The following is a 24,836-nucleotide window of genomic DNA, read 5'->3' on the forward strand; positions in this document are numbered from 1 at the left end:
GCTGCCTGAAGATCCACACTGATAAACAGGAGACATGAATGGAAGGATAATATGAAAGGAAACTGCAGCAGTGTTTCCACCGCGTGGTGGTGGCGGCTCTCGATTCAGCTCACTTGCACTGGTGTTGGTGTCATGGGGATACCCCAGTCGCTGCAGCTTGGCCCTTTACTGACTGGGATCTCTTAGCAGGTGAGGCAGTGTCCTGGGTTGGCGTGGATGGAGCTGAGAGCTCCCAAAAGACAAATGCTCTGATGTAGAAAATGAACAAACATTCAGCAAAATCTGGGATCGGTCCCCTGAGTGTGGTTGGACTAGGATCACGTCAGAAGAGCCTCTTTCTGCTCAGTGAAGCTATTCTTTGGGCCTGATTTTTATCTTATGCAGGGATGGAGTAACCACACTGATGTCACTGCACTGATACCGGTGTAAAACTGGTGTGTGTGTCTGGCGAAATAGGTCAGATTTCTGTATGCAGAGGTGCAGATGCTGAGTGCAGTGAGAAAGAGATTTTGCAGCTATTTCCTCCTGTGGCCCTGCAGGGCTCTCCAGCTCCGTGAGCCACCTACTGCCCCAGAACCGGGCTGTGGGGTTTCCTACAGCACCTCTGTCTGCCCAGGCGAGCAGTTTCCACAGATCTGTGACAGAAAAACACTATTTTTGTTGATGTTCCCACGCTTCCTGTTGCTAAAATCAAGCTGCAGCACTATGTGCCTGCTCTGGTAGAGCCCACATCAGAACTGCCCAGTTTGTTGAATGGAAGAAAGTAGCTGAGGAGTCAATGTGGTAGTAATTTTGACCACTGATCAGCTGCTTGATTTCACACCCTATTTTTTATACTTCAGCGCAGGGCATTATTATTACTCTAATCCCATGTGGGTACTTGACTTTTTATAAAAGCTTTCCACTGGAGACGTGGAATGAAGTGTTGTTCTCAGAGCTGCATTCGTGTTTGAGGCTGGGCTGGCTTTGCTGTGGTGCAGAGGGTAATGGTACCCTGGGATTTCTGCAAGCTGCTAATAAACAACCCATGTCTCTTCTTTGGATGAGTCCCTTTCACAGAGCCATGTCAGTGCAATCCGCCCTACACCCATCACACCTAATCCCTTCTTGGAAGTAAATATTGAAAGAGGAAAAAAAGAAAACACATGAAATGAGGGAGAAAGGAAAGCAATGCCCAGGGAGCTTGGCTGAGCTTCACATCCCCCGTGCAGGGAATGGGGCAGCTGACTTCCAGCTTTCCAGGTGATGTAATGTGAATTAAAGTTCGTTCAGTGCTGTGCACACCTCTGCCTCTTGGCATGGAGCAGGTGAGGGCCAGCTGGCAGCTCTGGAAGTTACCAGCAAGCCGGGCAGCCCGGTGTCTGCATGGGAGATGGCTGTGTGCTCCCCTTGCCCCTGCTGCTGCTGCTGGGGTACGCTCTGCTTCTGGAACCAAAGCTTTCCAGCTTGCCCGTGGGCTACTTGGAAATAAGGGGAGGTGGAAGCAAGAAGCAACTTGCTTGGCACACAGGAAAGCAGCTTGAAATTTGTTTCTACTAAGCGGCACGTTACAGCTTTGAAATGAGTGGCCTGAGCACTGGCCATGGTTAAAAATCGACTCTTTATCCCCTCAGAAGAGAATGGCTGTTGACCAAACCCACCGCCTGCAGTCAGGTTTTCACCCATTCATAGCTACAGGCCAGCACAGCATTACTCCATACGTGCCTGATGTTTAGCTGTGATTCTTCACCCTCATGAGGTGCTGTGTTCCCCACCCAAGGTCTCGTTTTGCTGCCAACGTGGGTGCCTGTGGGACTGTTTGTTTACAGACGTGGTGACCACTTTTACTACACGTGTAGCGTGGGGTTTTTGTTCCTTTTTTTCTCCAACACTTTTCTGGGTAATGTTTTCCACCTTTGGTCTCAACCCACAGTCCTTTTCTCAGAAAACAGTCACCTCAGTGATATTTCCGCATGTGTGTAAACACACGTGTTAAAATAGTCTGCTTCATGTAGATACCATTAGAAAACTCCATTACCACGATATTAGTCTAGCTAAACCCAGGAGCAGTCTGAAACAAGTCACAACCACGCAGTGCACATGCTGCTTATCTGGAGTTTGCCGTTTCTGCCCAGCCCTTGCTGGCAGGTCCCTGTGGCTGGAAGGGAACCGATCCCCTCCAGGGGCAGGTGAGGTGGCTGCTCCTCATAGCCCATCCCCAGGAGGGGAGTGCTGGGCTGGGTTTCCCCTCCAGCTGTAGGGTTGCTGCCTGCCAGCAGAGAGGATGCTGGGGCAGTAACCCACCCTAGGACAGCCTTAGGACAGAGATAGCACTGACCTGTCCTCGCAGCCACTGCGGACACATTTACATATAAAAGCCAAACCTGAGAGATAAGTAACAGATAAACCTGCCCGTTTTTCAGGTGCTGGAAAGTCTGACTGCCTTCTTTATTACAAACACAGGTTTAAATAGTATTCACCTCAGGGGTGTGGATGACTTTATCTTGGTTGGGAATCCATGGAAATGGCTGTTAACCCCTAGCATTGTAATACGTTGCCCAATGCATCTATATAAACACGAAGAATATTTATAGTGTAATGATCCCTTGGGTTCATTAAATACCATAACAAGGACTTTTGGAAAGCAGCCAGATATCCTGCTCTTCCAAGCTATATTAAGAAAGGCCAAGCTGTTACAAGAAGAGATCGAATATATATTTTTAAACTAGCCTTGATAGTTAGCACGTTCTCGGAGGGATTGTTGTCTCACGTCCCTTCTCAGCATCTGAGGTCCAGGGGTCTGGGACGCCACAGCCAGCCTGTGGGGTTAACCCTGTTCTGCGTCCCTTGGGAAGCTGCAGCCCTGGAGCGTTTTGCTTCCCCCCTTCACCGGCACCAGCACGCTGCGCTGCCCAAGCAAAGGTCTGCTCCAAGTAATGGCCCTGTACAAACACATATGGTGAGGTCTCACAGCCTTAAAGAGAGAGAAAGCAGCAGCAGCCCACACAAATTTAATTGGTAGAGGTTAACTCTGGAAAGCGGTACGCTGGAAGGCAGTACACCTGAATAAAAAAAGGCAGGTTTTATGAATCTACGTAAGGCCACGTATGGCTTTAGCATGTTAGCAAAGTTGGGGTTGAGACAGTGTTCAGCAAAAAAAAAGAATTCACTTCTGGTGCTCGAGAAAGAAAAGGTTCTGCAGTTCATTATGTGGCTCGTCTGTGTCAGTGCTGCAGGGCTCAAAGAAATAAAAAGCAATAAAATCTGACTTTGTCTCTAATACCAGCAGATCCATGGCTAATATGCAAAGGCGCATGTTCTGTTTTGTAAGACAGTACTGTTTTTCCATAGCCTCTTTTTTTTCACAGAAAGCCCACGCTTTCACAGAGTGAGGCTGTTACAGTTTCCTTTCCAGTGGCAGTTGACTTCAGAAAAACAGAGCTGCCGTTTCCAGCAATTCCTGAGCGCTTGGGGTGCATCTCACTGTCAGCAGAGGTGTAGGCAGCCCCTGCCACCCACCACGTTCCAGGGCATGGGGTTCAGCTGGGCTAAGGCCGCAGCGGCCCAGCAGGCCCCGTCCTGCTTCCCACACCACAGCCTTGCATCAGGTTTGCGAACCTCTCCAGTTTATCTCAACTTTTTGCATGAGAGAAAGGGGTCAGTGAGTTCCAGGAAGCTGTGCCTGTGTTCTATCTGGTGCTCCTGTGGGATTTTGGCAGTTTCACTTCCAGTTCAGCCCAAAGTTGAAGTGCCAAAGCCGCAAGAACACAAAGTTTTATATATATATATATATATATATATGTATGTATATTTAAAGAGAGATGTTTTACAAGAAGTGTTTCATAATTCTGAAAGATTTCCCAGCTGAGGCTGACTAACAACAGCCAGAGTATAAGGGTGATTTGGTGTGAAGGGTCCCTGCACAAAGCGGTCCCTCAGTGGGCAGGGGCCAGATGCAGCAGGGTGCTGGGATTGGAGCATGCAGGAGGGCTGCATGTGTCTCCTACAGCCCCGCCATGATGGCAGCGGCAGGCCAAGGTGCCATCAGAGGGGCAGCAGCAATGATGGCTGAGTGCTGTGTGTGAGGTGGCCTGGGGCAGGAGTGTCCCTGGAGACCACCTGGCAATCCACACCCAGCGCCCATGTTCTGCAGTGGGATGCAGCTGGGTGGGACATAAAGGCAGAGGGGTGGCCTGATCCCACTCCCACCAGTGTTTTTCTGCATCAGCCTTCTGCAAAGGCTGCCGTCAGCCAAGCAATCCCCAAAGGTACATAGTCTTATTGAGGAAAGATTGGTCTGAGCGTTGACACGTTCTGGGGGAGGGAAATCTTTTAGCCAAACTCCTTCATCCACCTCTAGTGCCTTCTCTGCCCCAAAGAAAGAGCTGCTCTCATTCTCTTCTTTCACTGCAGTTAATTAGTGAGTCCAAGCCAGCACTCCTCCGAGCTGGTGGCTCCCTTAATCTCCCTGTTGCTAGGGCATGCTGACATGCTCCACTGGTACTAGTTCCAGCATGGTGTGGGGGACTGCGGAAAGAAAGAGTAAAGGGCTGATCAAACAGAGTCCAATTTGGGAAAAAAAAGAAAGAAAGAAAGAAAAAAAAAAAGTAGCTCTTTTAGATGGGGATAGGAAATTCACAATGGGGGCAAGTAGAGGGTGAATGATAAGGCCTAAAGGACCTCATTAAATTGAGGCCAGCTGTGCAGACTTACCTTATTTCACTCTCTTTCTCCTGCCACCCCCATGATAGAGAACTTCTATCAAAGTGGTGAGGCAGGATGACTTCCTCATAAAATGTTTGATGGAAATAAAAGTAGAATTGTTTTCCTGAGAATTTTTGTAAATCCACCCTTTAAATGTTTGGGAAGCAAGCTGGAGCCTCAGTGAAGTGTGCTGCTTGATTGAATATATGCTGCAGGTGAGAGTCCCACGGATCATTACCATTTCCTCCTCACCTCATCTGGACTCCCAGGAAACAGAAGGTGAAAGTTAAATAGGGCACACAGAGCTCCAGAGAGGCAGAAGTCAACCTCCAAGTGTAAATGTGAGTTGTTTACCTTGGAAGCAACGTTTCTGACTTTTATCTGTGTCATCCTTTATGAAATCAGAGTGAGCATATGGTTCTGCATTCAAGCAAGGTGCTCTGGGAAAGTCTCATACAGTTTTTGTTTGTTTGTTTTTTTAGGACCTCTGGTAAGTGGCTACTATTTGCTGCCTCAGAAGGCCAAGGATTCCACCACAGCATGTCTCAGTGAGCGTATGGGTATCTTGAGGAGCTGGAGGCTTCGGGCAGCTGCAAGCTGACAGGTAAGCTTCTTAGAAGGTCTGTGCTTAACAGAAGAAATGAGGGTAGGGCTTAATCCCTTCCTGGCAACCATCACAATGTCAGAATGTGGTAATTGGCAGTGCATTCTTTTCTTTAATCCAAAAATCAGCCAGATAATGTATCAGAACTATGTTTTGAGAGTCTACCTGAATGATGGGTTGCAAAACAGAAGCAAGCACCTGTCCTACACATCCACTTGCTGATAAAGCCAAGAGATGAGCAGTTGTATTGCTGTGATGATTCTCCTCTTGGGGTCATGGAAGGGGGTGGATGGCTGTGGTCCTGCTGGCCAGCACAGCTCTGGGTGCCAGGAAGAGTGCAGCAGTGGCAAATGACATGTTTTCTCTGCTCAAATGCCAGTTTTAGCTGGAAAATTTCTGCAGTCTTTCTGGTTTCACTTCATTCGTACCTCTATAGGCCCCAAAAGAGGCAGAGTTGTTTTTTTGTTTGTTTGTTTACTTTTCAAGACACCTCTCAGTTCTTATTTAAGAGCAGTTCATTATTGTAAATGATTACATTAACCTCTCTTGCCTGGAGGTCTTTCTCCCTGCCTTAATACCCCTCTTTGGCCAAGAATCCCCCTCTTGCAGTGCAGGTGAGGGGCATGGACTTCTCACTTCTGTTGGAAGGGAGGAAGTTAGCTATTTCCAAAGATCAGGTCAATCTTTACATGTGCAAATACTTTTTTTTTTTTTTTTATCAATCTCTCCTCCTTCCAGTAGTTTTCCCTCCCATCTGGCTATAGGAACACAAAGGCACCATTGCTGCATGGAGAATGCCAGATTTTCCACATGGCAGCTCAGCTTGAGTACAGTTTTAGTTTTAATCTTTTTCAGGTATCAGGCCATCCTTCTTCAGGCTATTGTAAGACAATCCCTTTTTGCTGAGGGATTTCCTCTGAAAAAGGATCAGGATTTTGGCATCTAACACATCCCCCACCCTCCTTTCTCTTTCCACAATCTTTCTATCATAGCTCAGATCTGCACAGTGAGTTTCTGCCAGCAGGACTGCAGCCAGAACTATGATGAGACATGTTGAGGTGGGGTGCAGGGATGTCACAGTTGTCCCCTACCTTGCCTGAATGAGCCATGCTTGCAAACAGGCTGTTTTGTAATATAATCTCAATGAGTGAATGCATTCATAAGCATAGCTTTCGATAGTGGGGCATATGGGTAGAGAGAAATTTGGTTTGCTAGGAACCTTTCATTAATGCTGGTCCTCATGTGTTCACATGTATGGGCGTGCAATGGGTAACATGTTCCTTCATTCACTCCACCCATCTCCACTCACTGAGAGCCTTGTGCAGAGTGAGGAAATGCAGGCTCAGTGAGCCTTTGTTTGCTCTGTTGGATGTACATTTGTACAAGAGAGATGGAGAGAGGTGTCTGTTGCCTTCTTCTGGCAGAAGAGATATCATCCATTACCCAGCATCACTATCTATCTTAATGTTGTTTTATGCTCATTTTGCACTTGATGTTAATAGCAGCATTGTGTGCAGGACAGTGGAGAAATTGTCTGTTGTTTCAGGAGTTTAATGCCTGCCTGCCTTTACTAGCACTGACATGTTGCTGCATCTTGCAACACCACCACTCACCTTTCTTTCCAAGGGTGTTTTTTGTTTTTCTAGTTTTTTGGCAAGTAGTCCTATGAAGATGAGAAATGTCTCTGTCATGCTCGCCTGCTTTTTAGATGTTGGTACACAATTTACCTTGATGTATCAGTTTCTGAACGTAACTCACGTGCATTGACGTGGGGAAAAAGTGTGAGAAGGCAAAACAAAATCACATGGCTGAAAGCACAGTGAATTCAGACCAGAAGGCACGGTGTTAGGGTAGGTGGGCAGGGGGATGCTTTGCTGTCGGCATGGTTTTCCCAGGCTGAAAAGGAGAGAGATTCTTTTCTATTGTGGAAAATTGTCATGATAAGGCTGGATAACCACTGGAGGAGGACAACGCAGCCATTATGGTTTGCTCTTTCTAATGTTAACCTCTAACAATCTATAAATAATGCGTGGGTTTCCACATTCTGTAGTTTATCAGCAGGATGTTTTGTCACTTGCTTTATGATCCTGGATCGCTGCTTTGATTTAAACAGCAGTGAACGTGTCCCAGCCCACGAGAGGTGTCTGGGGTCGTGGGCTCAGCTGAAATGCATGTGATGCTGTCCTCTCAGCTGTGACAACTGGCTGACACTGCAAAACGTGCAGGAACCCTAAAAACAAAAGAAGCGGAATGGAAAGGAAGGAGACTCATAGCTAGGCAAGTGGCCAGCTTTTCTGCTTTTTCCTTTGAGCCTTCACTTCTGGAAGTCTCTACTTGCAATGTCCTTACTATCAACTGATGCGTTAGCTGTTCATTTACGGGGAGTTATAACTAAAGGGAACTGGAGCGGTATCTGAAATTCACTTCCGCTTGGGCAACAGAAAGGCTGTCTGAATTCCTTCCCCTTTTGGCTGTTCGTGCTGCTCTTTTGAAAGAGCACCATTATAGTGTTATAACACTGCTGTATTTACAGTGTTGCTTTACAGCTACAGCTTTCTCAAGCAGTGAGCTTTTGCCTACCTTTACTGATGTGAAGAGTATGTGATGATAGCGGATAAGCTGGGGTTTCTGTGCAGGCAGGAGTTCAGCATGATTATGTTACTAGTGGAGTGAGTTTTCCATATGTATGAGAACAAAAAAATGTTCCTCACTCCGTCAGCCTGGTTGGTTCTGCCGTCAAGCCTGGAAAGCCAGCTGAGAGGGAAGCCAGCAAAAAAATGTACCAAACAGGAACAGATGTTTTTCTAACCAGCAGTTGCAACAAACTTGAAGGGTACTTCTGGCCATAAACATCTCTAGCATTTTAGAGTATTTAAATTCCAGATCTGTACTGGCAGATCTTGTCACTTGTACTCATCGCCTCTGATAATGACAGGAGGTTAAAAAGAAACAGGACCAGCAGAAATGAAGTGTACCCCTGTGGGGCTTAACAGTTGGTGGCTATAGAGGTTGTGCTTCTGCTCTGTCCTAGGACCAAGATAAACCCATGGTGATTCTGTTGTGGTCACTTAGTTAAAAGTATGTTATTTGGGGCTTTAGACAAGAGCAAAGTTTTAATGATGTGGAAAGCATCTCAGAGAGAACAGCAGTGAGCACAGGCTATCCCAAAACTGGGCAATTGGTAGGAAATAAGTAGATAAATCATCAGGTCTTTGATCTTAGCCTCGAGGAAAAAAGCATGCAGAAGCAGGACTTGATATCTGAGGACAAAATCACAAAGGCTAAGCAGCAAAATGAGATCCAGTTAACAAGAGACCCTAAAGTAACAAGTAGGGTTTTTTTAATCACTGTAGCAGCAAGAGGACAACCCAGGTGCTGCTCTGCAGTGGAGAAGAGTCTATGGGCAGATCTTGGCTAGACTCTCAGGGCATTTCATACCTATTCTTGCTTTTTTATTTTATTTTGCTTCAGATAACTATTGCAATTGATGTCAGTGACAGAAGGGGGGTGAGATCACAAAAACTACAGCAGAGAATGAGTTAGAAAATCCCTCTGTGTGTTAGTGTCCAAGTCAGTTGGACCAGAAGAATTTCAGCCTAGGGTAATTGCACCAGCCAGTTACTTAACCTCAAGTCCTAGCCATAACCTAGCTTAGCTTCTGGGATGTTACGGACCCCAAGAACACACTTAGAAGCCTGGAAAAGTGCAGGCGTAGTTCCTGCCCCTAGAAGGAAAAAAAGGAGGAGCCAGGGTTTGCAGATTGTTCAGTTTAACTTCAATTCCCGGAAAAATACTGGAACAAACAATCAAACTTTTGTAAGCACGTAGAATAAAACAAAGAGATGAATAATAGCCAACATATAGTTGTCAAAAACAAATAACTGTGTAAAATGGTTCAAACTTCCTTTCATGCCAGAGTAAAAAAAAAAAACCTTGTTGATAAGGGAGAAGCAATACTTGTCCTGTATTTTGACTGCGGGGCGGCTTTCGTCACAGTGTAATGTGATACTTGTAAGCAAATAAAGGGAACCTGTGCTAGATGGGGCTGGCCTAGGGTGATGCAATATTAGCTGGAAAACCACACACAGGGAATAGTTCTTAGTGATCCTTTAGGAAGGGAGAGGTGGATCAAGAAGAGCTGTTTGGGAGACTCTACTGGGTCAGCATGATTTAAGGTGACTATGAACAGCTTGGACAACGGAATAGGGAATATCATATTCTTGTCTACTGCAAAGTTGGAAGGGAACTATAGATATACTGAAATATAAGACTACAATTAAAAACTAGTTAGACAAATAGTCTCCAAAGTAGGATTCATTTCAGCAAAGGAGGTTGTAAGTTTCTGTAGACGGACATTGCTGGGAATAATTAATTTTGTTTATACAGGGTAGTTAAATATTTTCCCAAGGAGCAACTTTTACATAAAAATATCTGAGAAATGTTTCAGATCACAATCCAAATGTGAGTTAATTGCTAATGCAAAAAGGGCAAATGCTTGCTGGGGATGTGTAAATAGGCATGGACCCTACAAGGAAGCCTTCTGTTTGGTTCTCTGTGAGGCCGTCGGTCAGTTATGGGTGCTGTGTTCAAGATGGGGTTCAGAGGATGGCAGTGGGAATAATCAGAGTTCTTGAAAACAAGACCTAGGAGGGAAGAATGATCAAAGTGATGCTATTTAGTCTAGTTAAAACAGAAGGAGATGGGGCTCCTTCTGTTGATTATATGTAAGGTGGTTGGGAAAAGGAGAGTATGTTGTTCTCCACATCCCTGATGGATAGGACAGGTAGTGAGCTTAAATTATAGCAAAGGTTAGATGTTAGAAGAAAGAAAGCAGTAAGGATAATGGCATCCAGGAGTATCTGAGGAGGCTGTAGACTCACCATCCTGTGTTTAGGATGAGGTTAGGCAAGCACTTGTCAAGAGTGGCACAAGTAAAATGATCTTGTCTTGGGATATGAATCTGGACTGAATGATCGTTTGAGATCCCTTCCAGCCACATAAATCTCAGATTCTATCCTGACTGCTGAAGAATGCCAGGATTATGAGTGCTCCACATTTGTGGTTTGTGACGCTTTCATTTGTGAGTGAGAGCCAAGGCTTGCAGGAGCAAGACGTGCTGCTTGCAGATTTGCAGGAAAATGGTTTTGGTGGCAGGTAACGCCATCAAAGAGTGAGACCTCCTTAGATTCTAAGGATATCATGCTGCAAGGTTTCTCCTGCTTTTAAGTGTCTCTGAAGATAGCCATAGTGATGATGCATGACACTAGCCTTGAGAGCACTGATCAGTATAAAACCTCCTTCCCGTTGTGCCTGCATGCTAATTGCAGCCAAGCAGAGCTGGCCTCCATTTCGGTGGGAACCAGAGGCCTGTTCAGCCTGCAGTGCTGGCATTAGTGGCACAGGCTGGCACTAGCAGTGCTAAAGCTGCCACAGGCTCCATCAGATGCTGGGGAATAGAAATGTGAGCGATTGTTTTTTGTCTGGAGTCCCCACAGGGCATAAGGAACAGAGCCTGCTAGAGATTATTTTCTGCAAGCACTTAGAGGAGTTTACACTTCTCTAGGAATTCAAAGGGTGATAAGTGGAAAAGGGTACGAGGAAGACAGAAATATACTTTTTTTTTTTTAGTTTCCAAAGACTGCTTTTACAAACATCAGTATATAAATAGAAAAAAAAGGAGGCTCATTTTAAAGAGGTGACTAACCCAATGTCCCTTGGAAAAAAACCAGCAGAGAGCAAACACTGAAGTCCTTTAACTCCGTGTCATAATTTATAGCAGGTTTGCAATTGTGAAATCTCTCAGCGATGTGGGACAGATGTTATGGTGAGGAAAATAAAACAAACAGACAACGGGATGGGAAATGCAGAGAAGATGAAATGACATCGTGTTGTAATCCTTATGGGAAATCTCTATACAGTTTTCCAAAATACTGTACTGGTGAGCAATTAGGAAACTAGACAAGCTATATAAACAGAGCCACTAGAGGTCTGTGACTGTTCCCATGCAGCTTCCTCAGCGAGCACAAGCCTCGAGGCAACTTTGGGGAGGGGAAATTTCTGCCCACCATCTTCTCAATGGTCCCTTTAATATTCTGTCCAGAGCTATTTGCGTAAGAAATGCACACAAGTGGAGGTTTTCCAGCGCTCGCTCCTGTTCCTATGGCAGTAGATCAAAGGCAGTAACAATACAGAGTTAATTAATTCAGGAGAAGGAATTCCCACTTGCAGCGGTCTTAACCCAGCAGTGGAGGGAAGGTGTCAATCATAAGGGCAAAGGTGCTGAAACTGGCGTGGATTTGTGGTTGCTTTTCTCCCTCACTAAGGAGGGCAGTTAAATGGTGAATGTCACCTGAGCTTCAGAATAAGCTTCAGGAAAGGGTTTATATATAATTAACAGGTCATAGGTGAGTAGGAGCTGTCCTGCTTCAGGAAACCTGAGTAAAAACTGGGCCTGTAGTTTTCTAAAAGGAAATATCTTCGAGGGAAGTGTATTTTACCCATCCAGGTCAAGTTTATAGAACATCCTGCTCAGCCCTACTCAAGGCTCCTATTTCCACACTGAAGACCAGCAGCATCCCCAAGGGCAGCAAACTGGCCAAATAAAGGTGTGGAGAGGAGCTCATCTTCCAGTTCTGCAGCCTTCCAGTTCTGTGCAGTTTGCAGGAGCAGACTGATGAAAATGACTGTGAAGAACCCAAATCATTCAGTTGTACCCAGAGGAGTGTGGGCAAAACTGTTGTACAGAGAGAACTGCTGACCAGAAAGCAAAGCCTTTCTGGAGGCAGCACATGGGGCTAGCCACTGGCACACCTGGCATTTCTAGAATGCCTCGAAGACAGCAGGGGAAGAAGAGGAGGAAGCTTGTTGATTTCTTTTTCTTGGGCTAGAAGTTACCCTGCTTGCAATTTGATTTGTACCCAGAAAGAGAAATCTTAGTGACTATTAGAAAATGAAAATGTGGAAACTGTGACTACTTGCCTGTCAAAAATATATTGTCCCTGAGTGGGAATGGAACAGGAGAAAGGACCGCACATGAAACAAAGTATTATGGGATTTGACTGATTTTAAATGAATTCACTTATTCAGTTAATGGCTTCACAAATGCATTTTTTTTTCCCCTCAAACTAAGTGTCAGATACACTCTTTTGCTCATAACAGGGGTAAGGCTCCTGTTGACTTTTCCTTAAACAACCACAGAATATTGAAGTTGAAGTCAGTTTAAGAATCTGTCACCCTTTTCTCTTTCTGCCCTTACTTTCCTATTCGTATGTGGTTCACTTAACTTGATCTTAATTTATTCCTCAACATGAGGGAAGAGACCTGCGGGATCCTTTAGGGGACTTCTGCAAGCTGCCAGCATTGAGCAAACAGAGCTCTGCCACAGCTCGTTTTGTGAAAGCCATGTTATACCCTGTGTCCAGTGCATGGTTTGGTGTGATGTGCAAAAGGGTTGAATCTGTTGCTGAAACTGAAATGAAGACTTCTTCCCATGGGCGGAACAGGGACACAGGTCTAATATCTGATGGTTGCAAGCTGATGATTTGTCTACTGCTCTGTGAAATGGGTACTAATTGCAAAGATCAGATAAATGGGACTTAGATCTGATGGCCTTGTCTGTTTGCAGGCACCTTAATCGTACTTGCAGAAATTCACTGCAAAAATTGATTTAGAAGTTGTTCGATGATAAGACAGTTAGGAAACTCCAGCTTACACCATCCCGAGATCACAAAATCTTTGGGTTTGGACAAACCAGAGGGGATCTTTGTGTTAAAGCATCTGACAGCCAATTTTGCCAATTTTAACTGGAATCATGCGTGCACTTCCCAGCACCGCACGTGGCAAATGCTCTTACCTACACAGAGAACTCTGTGTGCCCGTTCATTTAGACACATCGACTGTGCCCACATTAGGGCTCATGCCAAAGCATGTGCGTGTGCATGTGGTTTCTCATCATACATATTTTCACAGAAATGAGGATGTTAAGGGAGAATGAACCTTTTCATTTCTAGGAAGGACCTGAACCATCATATTGTATACAGCTCTGGAAAAAGGAAGTACTGCCATTTGGAAGTAAGTTTAGGGGCTCTGAAGAGGATGGCCTCTTCATGTCGGCATAATTCAATTTCTCTATTTACGGGAAGTGGCCCCGTTAGACAGCTTGAAGCGTGGCCAAGGACAGGCTGCATAAGGCCTAACTGTACTCCCTTATAAAACTCAGTAGCAAAACCCTTGACACCTTCAGCCTTGTATTTTAGATTTATCACGTATCGTACATTGTTGCATTTCCTTGGGAGTTACGTTTTTCATGGTCATTTGCAGAAGTTCAATGCCTTTGCTGGGGCATTGCTAGAACTTTCTTACACTGGGCTGATGACGAGCTGTACTGGATCAGATCAAGGACTGGTCAGTCTCGTGTTCCCTGTGAGGCTACAGGTCAGTTATGGGTGCTGTGTTCAAGACAGGGTCTTGAACAGGCATTTCCTTGGACTGCAGTGGTGGCATGTGACTTGTGCAAAGGCCAGCTCATACTGAAGCCAGCCTGTTGCACGGAGCCAGCGTGCGTGTGGGAACAGCTTGCAAGTTGCCATCAGGTGGGACCCACGTGCTAGGGTATGTGGAATGGAGGGCATCTCAGTCCCCAAGGTGCTTTCAGAAGGAGGTGGAGTGATGCTTGCTGGTCACCTTGCTTCTGAGATGGGAGATCTTAAAATTAATAATTTAAAAAGTATTATTTTTGTTATAATTAGTAGGTTCTTTTGGCACTCATGCCCTTTGTCACTGCACTTCCAATGTTATTGGAGTTTGCCATTTCAGTTCTAGGGAAGAGTCTGTGGGCTATTTGCTTCCTAGCTGGAGTTTAGAGCCAAAGTATGTACTGTAACCTGAGCCTTAAAGGTTTTCCATGTTATTAAGTAAGCAAGTTGGAGCCTGCCCCTCACTCTTTTTCTGACGATGACTAAAGTACTGAAAATGAAACACATGCACACAGCCTATAAACTGGCTTCATAAAAACATACCTGCAATAGCGTAACTTTTATGTTAGTGTCACGTGTGAGAAGAACGTGTGAAGACTAGGAGAGTGTGCACAGCCTCATCCTAGTGCTGCGTCTAATGATACTTAGATACGACACATACCACTGCAGAGCGCAAGCTTCTGACTTTCTGAGCCAGCCTTGAAGGAGGAGGCTGAAGAGCATCTGTCTCCTGTGTGCCATTTGTCTTGTCAGCAGTGTGCTAAAAACAAACCTCTGTATGCTCGCAGTGACGGCCGGACTTGGCCCGGTCCCTCTGCGAGTGCGATTAAGGCATCCAACTTTCTGTGGTCCCTGATAAGGTGGAACTGTTTGTTATGGATGGCTCTGATTTTTCTCTGGGGGCACTGCTGGGAAGGGCAGGCTGGGACCTTCACTGTGAACTTCCGTAACTTAACACATCTGAAATTATTCTATTTTAACTTAAATTTGATTTGTCTGGGGTAGAGAAGGATCTCCATTTATTTTTAATAAAATTTCCAGGGAGGTTTCTAAATGTTTTTTAACCAGTGATATAATGACAATGGTCTGAGATAGAATTTCAACTTGGAATACCTTTTCTTGAAATCAGCTCTTTCTGTGTACCGCTCCTATCCTCCTTTGTATGTTCCTGAAGGCTGCTCTAAAATAATCACCCAACAGTAGGGCCAACTCTTACCTCAGCTGCAGTAATGAATCCCTTTGAATGACGAGCGCAACGCAGTAGGTATGTGAGCAATGCTCAGCCACGCATTGTGCGCCAGATATAGGGCGGGCTGCGAAGTGGGCAGGTCTCCAAAGCTGGAACAGCATTCCTGATATGACTTTCCCATGCCCGTCTCAAAGATCTGTTATGAGAGGTGACAATTGGGTGCCTGAGCGGAGCTTTTGCTCCCTCCTTCTCTTTGCTGTGCTCCTGATATCTCCCAGGGGGGAAATGATAGGGGAGTACTGGGTCATCGCAGAGCTTCTGAGAATTCCCCCTTTTCTTTGCTGGTCCTCCTTCTGCTTGCTGTGCTGACTGCAAGATCCCAGAGCACTGAGGTTGTGGCTGCATGGGCAGAATAAAGGCATAGGTCAGAGCGTCCAAAAAGAAAAGCATATTCTGTTGCTTGGACATTTTGTTTTGCAAGGCCAAACTGAATCATACTGTTTCCTCCCACACAGAAACCCCCTTCTGATATAGTTATGTCTTGCATACCTAATAGCTTAGATCAGCATAAAACAACTTCTCTGCAAAGCCGAGGAGAGCCATGCATCCCAAGCGGTAGAGAGTGGACAGATGTCACCCTGTTCAGCTTCATCCCCATACTGACACCTCAGATACTCATGCTGTCATGGTGAAAAGTTCCAGAGGAAAATGGTTTGATGCAAAAAGTGCAGTTATGTCTTGCTTAGACAAGAATAACTGGGACAGCCCATTAATATTTCAGTTGCTCCACACGTTTTTCACGAGTCTTGCTGGCAACAAGCATAAGAGATTGTGGGCTTGTTCCGATCAAACTGCTGCTGCTCTTAATGGGCTCATTTATCAGGCAGCAGTGAATGGGAAGGAGCTTCACCCACAGTATGCCTCACACCTGGAGCTCCCTTCTGTGCACCTGGGTGAGGGCTTTCTGGAGCAGCCCAGGTGCTGGTAGGCGTGGTGTCGTACCCCCACACCAAGTTCAGGGCATACAAGAGTAGGACCTTGTCATTTGCTGCCTGGCAGAGAGTTCCCAGTGTCTGTCTACATGCCACATTTACCTGTGAAACCCAGCTGAGGGTCACCGTTGTGAGAAAGCATTACAGCAGGAGACGGGGAGGTCAGTGGTGTCTGATGGGTGGGTGGCTAGCCAGGAGCTCCAGGTGTTTTATCCAGAGACTCATATGCATGTATTACAGTATGCAGCAGAGATTTTTTGCATAATATGGGATAAAGAAGAAATTTTTGGTGCCGTGTAAGAGAGATACGGGCTGAGGGGAAATGGGAAGAGCTGCCTCAGAAAGATCCTCTTCTCTATTCTACACTGGGAAATTGCAGCCCTTTCCCTCAGGGATTACAGAGGCTGTGAGGCCTGTACTTCAAGCTTATGTGTTTAAATTGTTGAATTCGATGCACTTTGGTGGGGCAGGTCTAGCCCAGTATTTTCCGTTTGGGTTTAACTGTGCCCAGAACACTTTTGCAGAACAAAAGTTGTATTTTTTCAGACACGGTCCTTAGCGTATTGCTCTGGGTGTCCCTACATAAGCAGGGCTCGGGTCAGATGGACCTAGAGGTCCCTGCCAACCTGAAACTCTCTGTGATTTTCTGATTTCCAAACAGCTGCTTGGAGGCAGGTGAAGAAGTGGTGTTGGTGTGGCCAGCACCTCAGATGCCGACCAAAGCATGGCTTTGGCTGTGCTGTGCTGGGGCTGTGTGGGGAACCCGCAGCCACCAGCCGGGCACTGAAGAGATAGGCCAGGAAGGGTGGCCTGCGGGGATGCTCTGGGTTCTGTGGATCTTACTGAATCCCTCTGCCCTTCTGAAGGATTTCAACAAGCTGATTTCAAACCAGATGACTGGAGCTTTGGGATTTTGGTTTTGGAAAGGGGTGAGGTAGATGGGACACCAGCTTCTCAGGAAGTCCTCTCCATGTGTGTAGGCCCAGAGACTGCTCAGCTCAGCTCTGAGAAAACCCCAATGGCCGCTGTGCCACCCTGTGCGCTCATCCTTAACCGGCTCCCAGCCCAGCCCCTCCTTGTCCTACAACACAAGCACACCCTGGTCCACCTTGGTGCTCACCGTCCTCCAGCAGCCGCCGCCAGCCGGTCGCACGGTTTATTTTGGAGGCCGGCGTTAATCCCCTCCACCCTCGTGCCCCTCGGTTTACAGTATCGCAGCCGCTTCCAGCCTGCGATAGTGGGGTGGCCTCTGGGTGACCCAGGATTAGTGTAAATATTTTGCTTTCACTGGGAGGAAATGTGACATACATTTGGGATGGAAGTTATCCAGAGACTTCAGCCTTGGGAGCCAAACCACCAGGAAGTCCGTGCTGCGGTGGTCTGGAGGTGCTGTGCTGCTCTCTCAATGTGGCGGCAGGACGAGTGCTGCTGATGGTCAGCACTGGGCAGCAAGGAGTGAAGCTGCCCTCACTGTGTGCACATGGCATGGTACAGCGTGGCACAGCATGGTATGGCACGGCAGGGCATGGCATGGCCATGGGTGGACTTTGAAATCTGGTTCCCAGCTGAGTGATGTTCGTTGCTGATGACACTTGTGCTCATCTGCCTTGGTCTCCCTGGCTGTAACGTGTGCGTTAAAAGGAATAATAATAATACAGTGCTTCGAGGCATATTATATGAAGTAGCTGGTGTCGCGTTTTACATCTGATAAATATTAATTAACGGTATTTCAGACTACAAAAGGTGCTGAGGTCTCATGCATCGGCTGGAGAGAAATATATCTCCCAGATTTAGCCCTAATCTTGCTGAATTATGCATTTGATTTGGCACGGCTGATTACCCCGGAGTGGTGTCTGCTTGTTCAGCATTCCTCCGTCGCGCAAGGAGGTGCCGAGTCCCCGTGGTACAGCCCGGCAGCGAGCGCTGGGACTGGCTGAGCCAGATTGGCCAGAATGGGCGAGCTGCAGCAGGTAGAGGGTTTTCTTTTGATAAGTATCCAGAAATTAAGGCACTGACTTGTTCAGGCTTTAGGCCGTGCTTAGACCCCATCCTGATAATCTGCTGTTAGCTTAATTATCAACCTTTGTTTCTCCAGACAGTCAAATTTGTCACGGAGCAAATGCATGTGTGTTGGATTCCCTTGTGAAAGCCTCAATAGTGGATAATTTAAAATCAAATTACAGTGACACAGTCTGCTACTAAAGTTAAATCGGAAGGTACCCTTTCACAGGACAATACCCTTCATGCTCTAAAACAAAAGCTGAACAAACTGCTCTGCAATGCTCAGGCGGTCTGCTGAGCCAGGGGGTTGCACGTTGACTTTTGAGGAAGATATGTGGTGAATGCTAAACAAACCCTGACGTTCCTTGTGCTGCTGCCCGGGCTCAGCACTCTGCTTGCCCTTACGTGCAGGGATGTCCAAACTGGTGGCACTGAATGCTGACGCTGAGTGCCGAATCGGAAGACCTCAGGAGTGAGTCACTGGGAAGGGAATTAACCCATTATGTAGCACATGCAGCTGGAGTGCTGTGCTGAAATGCAGGGGAGAAGGAAAGCAATGGAATCCCATATTCTTTATCTAGTAATTTTTACTGTTATCCTCTCTGCCCTGGTGCTGTGGTATCTCAGCCAGCATGCGTGTGGACTGCTCACCATTCCTATTCACTATTTGGAGCTGCACATCTGGCAGATGCACCTATGGGACATTGCACCGTACACAGCCTGGGCTGGTCCTGCCCACACACAATCAGGCCTGGAGTCTTGCTGTGGAATTCAAGTTGCCCAAAGCCCTTCCAAGGGCAACGGAGCCTGCCTTCAGGTGGCCAAGGCAGCAAATGCCAGGTGGAACGAGGTGCTGTTGTGTGAGCTGGGCTGGCTGTGGCCATGGGTGCAAAAAGCGGGGAACACAGTTGGGGCTCATGGCTATTGCAGGCGCGCTCAGCTCTGCTGGGCTGTTGAAAGACCCGTCTCCCATCACAGTGCTGTGTTTGACAACAGATTAGCCAGATTCCTTTGAGCTTTTCTTGTGCTGAAAGGATGTGTCCCAAAGCAGCCGAAAGGACAGCCCACATATCCCACACCAGCAGTTCTTTTTGATCTGCTTTTCCTTTGACATTGTCTGTTGTATATGTCTCCCCCCATAAATTTATTCCTTTTCAATGCAGTTGGTTTGGGTTTGGGCAAAGGCTGAAGTGCCATCCAAAAGGCCAGCTGGAAGAGTGTGGTTTTGTCCATCTTGGAGCCAACAGCAGGAGAGGTGGTTTTATCCGAGAAAAGAAGGTGCTGAGTGCAGTTTAATTATGTGCGTGGCGGGGGGGGAGGGGGGAACTGGCAAAAACAAAGTGCTGTGGCTTCAAGTAGAACCAGCTAATTTAGCTGAGTGCCAAAACTGGTGCCAGCTCCAGATAAGCTGTGCTGCTCCTCCTGCAGTGCTCACCCAGTCACGTTCCAGTCAGCAGCAGGAACTGCCACTGGGAGCACCTCATCAGTACCAATAACCAGGAGCGAGTCTGTGAGTGCTTCCTCTGCATTTGCTTCTCGCACACAGAGTCCTGCTGTGCTGTGCCAGGTCAGCTGTGGGCTTGGTGTTTGCCCTGTCCTATGTGGGGTGGCTGCTGGACTGCTAGCCTGAGCAGCAGGACGGGAGCTCCCCGTGCCCAGCAGCACTCATGCCTGGGGACTGAGCTGTGACAAGTGCAGATGTAGGGGAAGGGTGGGTGCACTGGAAAGCGTGGCTCTGGAGGCAGCTTTCTGTGATCAGAGCTGTGTCTATGGGAATACTTGCTACATTTCTAAGCACAAAGCTTTCCCCTACGAGGATTTATATTTTAAAAAGAAGTGGAGGAGAAACATAAGCATGTGCCATGTGTCCCTGAGCTAGGAACCACGAAGAGCCATGCACAGCCAGGAAGTGTGCCACACTGGCTGAGAGGAACCTGGGAGGGCTCCCTCCTTTCAAGTCCTCTATCAACAGATCAGATGCTTGAAGATCGCACCTCTCCCCAAACCCTCATCTTCTTTTGCGGAATAATAAGCAAATAGGTTTGAGCCCATTGCCTGCAGGGAAATGGTTTTGTAATGGAAGGAGCACCCTGCGCTAAATCAACAAACAGGAGAATGTCTGTGTTTGTTTTTCCATGTGCTGGAGGTGAAGGTTGCAACCACATCGGGCTTTTTCTCACATCCTCTCCACTTGACACGGGGCAGGGACAGGCACAGACACACACAAGGCTGTATGGGAGCGCGTAAGTGGGATCACAAACACGCTGAGCCACCCGGGCACTGCCCTGGTGCTGTGCCATTGCTTTTCTCCCAAGCCCCCACTTGTGCAGCTGCACAGCGGTGCATGGGGGAGCGCAGCTGGGCTACAGCTGACCGAGAGAGACAAAAAGGAAGCTTTTTCTTTTTAACCCATCTCAGTTCACTCTGAGACCACACCAGTGCCCGCACTGGGAGTGATGCCAGCTCCTGCAAGTGGCACTGCCTATGTGGGTGCTCATGGCCCTCTGGCCCAGGGCAAGGGATGGCCTGCAGCACCTCATTTACATGTGCTTGCTTAGGTACTCATGCACTTTCATTAACACAGCTCATTTCAAATCGGGTGGGTAGGTTTGTTTGTTGGCTCTAAGTACAGAGCTACCGGTATACTTTTTGTGCATAGTAAGTTGGCACTGCTTTGCTGGCATTGCTGAAGAGTGTGCCTAGCACAGGCACAAACTCAGAGCTAATTTGGAAAAAGATGGTTATCTGGGCAGGCAGGGAGAAATGCAACCCTCTCTTCTGTTGTGTCCCAAAGACAGTATGTTATTGGGAAGCTTTTCATATGCTTAGTGCACAGGGAGCATTTGCCAGAGTAAGGACAGGAGAGAGTTTATGATTGAATCTTGACTAACACAGATGTATCCACCTTGCCCACACCTTCCCAGCATTTGAACCAATGGCTCAAAACCAGGCCTATGGCATAAAGGAGTGCTCTAAGAGAGCATATGCTACGGATAGCCCTCTCCAGGCCTACTCCTGATGCACGGTTATATATGCCCATATATTTTTCATATGTATTTTCCATCGGCCCTCCTTGTTCCAAACAGGTAAAAAGATAGGTGTAAATGTGTGTGCGTCTGTATGTCAGAACAGGCACTCCTGTGCATATACAAGTATGTGCAGACACATGCAGATACGACTGTGCCCATGCATGTCAGCATAACTCGTCACGTTTACACGCCTGTCCTGCCATACAACCAACATATGCACGAATTTGCTATAAGAAGCCAATTTTCTTTCCCCCCTGAATTGCCAAATGCTGGAACCCTCAGGCTAGCTGTTGTGGTTCCCTGATTCCCAGGTTTCTTCTGCAGCCGGCTAATAAGCAGCACTGCAAGATTCCTAACAACTGGGATGAAGTTTTGTGTAAATCACCTTCTAGGCATTAGACTTTTCCCAGCAAAAGAGTGGGGCGGCTGTTTAGAGGAGGGAGAGTTGTTCCCTTTGATGTGGGGATTAGTTCACATGTCAACGTTATCCCCCCTTTTTTTTAATATGCTGTGATTTACAGGGAGGGCGGCTATGGGAGATAGCCACAGGGACACCCACGTGGGGCTGGCTGACAGACACCACCTCCCAGGAGATACCTACAACTAAGGCAGCTGGCATCAACAGAAAGGCTGCAATTATAACAACAACAACAACGAAATCTTAAAAAATGACCTGCTTTGCCTAACAAATGCTTTCTAAAACTAGGGATGCACTTTAGTGCTTATGGAGCTGGAAATGGATTTCCCAGCAGCAGCAGAAGGGGAGTCTTTTGCACATCCATAATAAAGACATTATAAATGCTTTCTTCCTTAAAAAAAAAAAAGAAGAAGAAGAAGAAGTTTGGTCTGTATTTGCCTCTTAGAGCACACATCAGGAGTGGGAATGAGTGTGGCTCCAAAAGAGATGATGAAACATGCTTAGCATCGTGACTGCTCTGGTCAGAGTCTCCACACTGTTCTGTATGAATCTTTTATCAGCGCTTTATGAAAATGTCACGTTTTGGTCAAAAGTTATGTAGTTGTTCTGCGATCCAACCCTTTGTCTCTTAGTATTGGAGAAAGCTTTCCCGATGCTGTTCATGGGAACTGGATAAGGCTGTAAGTCATTACACTGAGAGCCCTGTTCGGAGCAGCTTTGCTGAGCGTATCTGCATTGTTTAGGCTTATTGCTTTGTGCAGGCTGAGGCGCTGGCAAAGGAGACAGTGATGCATAAATGCAGTAAGAAGAATTGTAACAAGCCGTATTTAAAGAGTCTGCTGCATTTTGTTTCTAAGTTCTACTTACTTTTGCCCTTTTCAGTTTCTAATACGTGTATATGCGCATTTCTTTTCCGATGAAACTTTGAGACGTTCTTGTGAAGCATCTCCTTTATGTATGTTGCAGAGAAACACTAAGCACGAGGTTAATTTCCAGCCAGCCCAGCACCGGAGCATCTCCCTGCACGGCAGTGCTGGCGCTGGGGGGATAAGAGTGTGGTGGCCCAGACTTCAGAGCTGTTCTAAGGCTGCCCTCCGCCATCACTTTTCCCGTGTTGTTTAGGCTGCAGAGGTAATGCAGGGTCTTCCTCGGGTGTTTCTCACCGACTCCTCTCCTATCCAGATACCCCAGCCTGTCATCCACCTGATGCTGCCCCACACACCGGCCCCTCCTGGCATGTCAGTGGCAGCACAGCCGCTGCGTGGACACCGTACCGCGATGGACAGACAAAAGCCACTTCACTGCTGTGACGCTCCCAGAGGCCTCCCGCAATCCCCCTGCTATTCTCTCAGGAATAAAGAGGTTTTTGTGCCACCCCCCAGGAGGGCAGGGCTGCTGCTGCCAACCAGAGCATGACGCACGGCGGGACGCACCCCACACAGGCCGCGGTGATGTGGCCACGTTCAAGTGTGGGTATCCAAAGAGACAGAGGCATGCCGGGTTTCAGCTCTCCATCAGAGGCGGCCCATGAGGTCAAAAATCCATAACGTTTTCTGCTTGTTTATTCAAATTGTCAAACTATTTCACTGGATGGATCAAGATACAAGCAGTATCTTGAAGGCATCGTTTCGAGGAAGGAAAGGCCATTTGGTGGTCGCTAGGCTCCCTCGTTTCACCATTTCCCAGAAATGGAAAAGCCCCTCCTGGTGTCCTGCCCTGCCTCTGGCACAAGTGACCCACACATGCTTCCTATGAACACGTTGCCATTCGGGTGCTCAGACTGATCTCTGGTCTCACTGGAAGTCTGAGCCTCTCCTGAGGGGTTACATGCCCTTCTCCTTCAAACACGTAGACAGCACTGGCTGGTTAAACCCCAGCACTTATGCATGCATTCTGATAACAGTTTTCAGTGAGAAAAGTAATTCTGGCACTTTCCAGGGGCACTCTTGTCTGTGAGCAGCAGGACTTCTCAAGTCTCCCATTTGTTTTGAGTTGGAAATGTCCAACTTAAGGAAACTATGTTGACAGCCACGTGTACTGAAGAATCAGTTAGATACCTTTCAGTAGTAAAATTTGAGTGTAGATACTGAGACCAGAACTCAGATGTTATGGTTTGGGAGGTTTACAGTTAAAAATTAAACAATGTCATGAAATAAAAAGCAATGATCAGGCAGTCAGACAGTCCTACAGAACAGGCTTATGCTTTTGAATGCATGAGAAAAGCAGAGTGTTTTTAAAAATACTGCAGATTTTATTTATTTATGGTTTGGTTTTGGAAGCTATGTTGGTAATGATGGAACTTAGAGCAGAACAGCCTAAGTAGTCTATAATGTAAAACTTTGCCATCTTTTAATTTCACACCACTAAAATGCACGCACAGAGTGCAGTTCATGACAAGCCTGCCCCCTCCCTCCAAAAGGAGAACTGAAACTGAAGCCAAACACTCTGTTGGTTTTCCAGTGGGATGGCCATGTGAGCCCAGATGAACACTGGGCCTGCGAGCCAGCCACGGTGTCTGTCTTTGGAAACCTGAGCTGCAGCCCACAGATCACCGCTGGCACATGAGTGAAATGCTAGCTGGAGGCATCAGGTGGAGACGAACACTCAGAGAGATACCTGCATCCTTCACTTCATGGCAATCGCAAGGACACCGCTGTTGTTGTAGCAAGGAAACACTGCAGGGGACTCATGGGAAGGGGCTGAGGTCAGGAAGGAGCGTTAAAGCTTTGCACAGAGTGTCTCGTGACTGAGCGGGTGGGCCAGTGGCCGTGCTCTCCATTGGCAAGCAGTGGCTTGTGGAGACCTTCAGGTTATTAGATGGGATTGCAGGAGAATGCCAGCAATGTGTGCAGGGCTGGGGGATGAAAGGGAAGCCCGACTCAATGAATGAATGAAGAAATATGCGTGCAATTTGTGAATGACTTTTCTCCCTTTGCTGAACCTGCGCACGAGTTTCTGTAGTGGTTGGTGAAAGCCTGAGAGCAGTGTTTCACAGCTGAGGAGGTGCCACCACCCCCTGGCTCTGCATGCCAGCCGCCTGGGATGCTGCGGTGGCCCAGGTGAGGAGTCACCAGTGACACAAAGCCACCACATCCCAAGCACAGCAGCTGTTGCTGCTGGTGACCAAACCGCAGGCCATGGTGATCTGTGGTGTTTGAGGGCAAAGCTCTGAGGAGGGGATCCTAGAGTTATCAGCACGTCAGCCATCAGGCAGAGCTCACAGGGGCTGTACCCGTCAACTCCGCTGTGCCTGGGGCTCTCCAGCCTGGCAAGAAGCTGCCTGAGATGGTGGCTGCAGGCGTGCATGCTGGCAGTGTGAGTAGGCAGCAATCCATGCCCAGAGCACGGGAGTTTGGATAGCTGGAGTAGGGCATTTGCCACTCAGAGATGATGTCTCTCCCAGCTCCCAGCTTGGCACGCTGGAGCTATCTTTATTATCCTTCAGG

General features: G+C 47.2%; 1 long non-coding RNA gene across 1 annotated transcript in view; it reads left to right on the forward strand.

Annotated features, from left to right (window-relative positions):
• The window catches only part of LOC101749146, a 64,456-nt gene that overhangs the window by 10,552 nt on the left and 29,068 nt on the right, over positions 1 to 24,836 (forward strand). Inside the window, exon 4 of the long non-coding RNA XR_006939521.1 lies at positions 5,166 to 5,287. This is a non-coding gene — a long non-coding RNA (uncharacterized LOC101749146). The remainder of the gene's footprint in view (positions 1 to 5,165; positions 5,288 to 24,836) is intronic.

The sequence above is a fragment of the Gallus gallus genome, chromosome 5 (genome assembly GCF_016699485.2).
Source record: "Gallus gallus isolate bGalGal1 chromosome 5, bGalGal1.mat.broiler.GRCg7b, whole genome shotgun sequence".
NCBI lineage: Eukaryota > Metazoa > Chordata > Aves > Galliformes > Phasianidae > Gallus > Gallus gallus.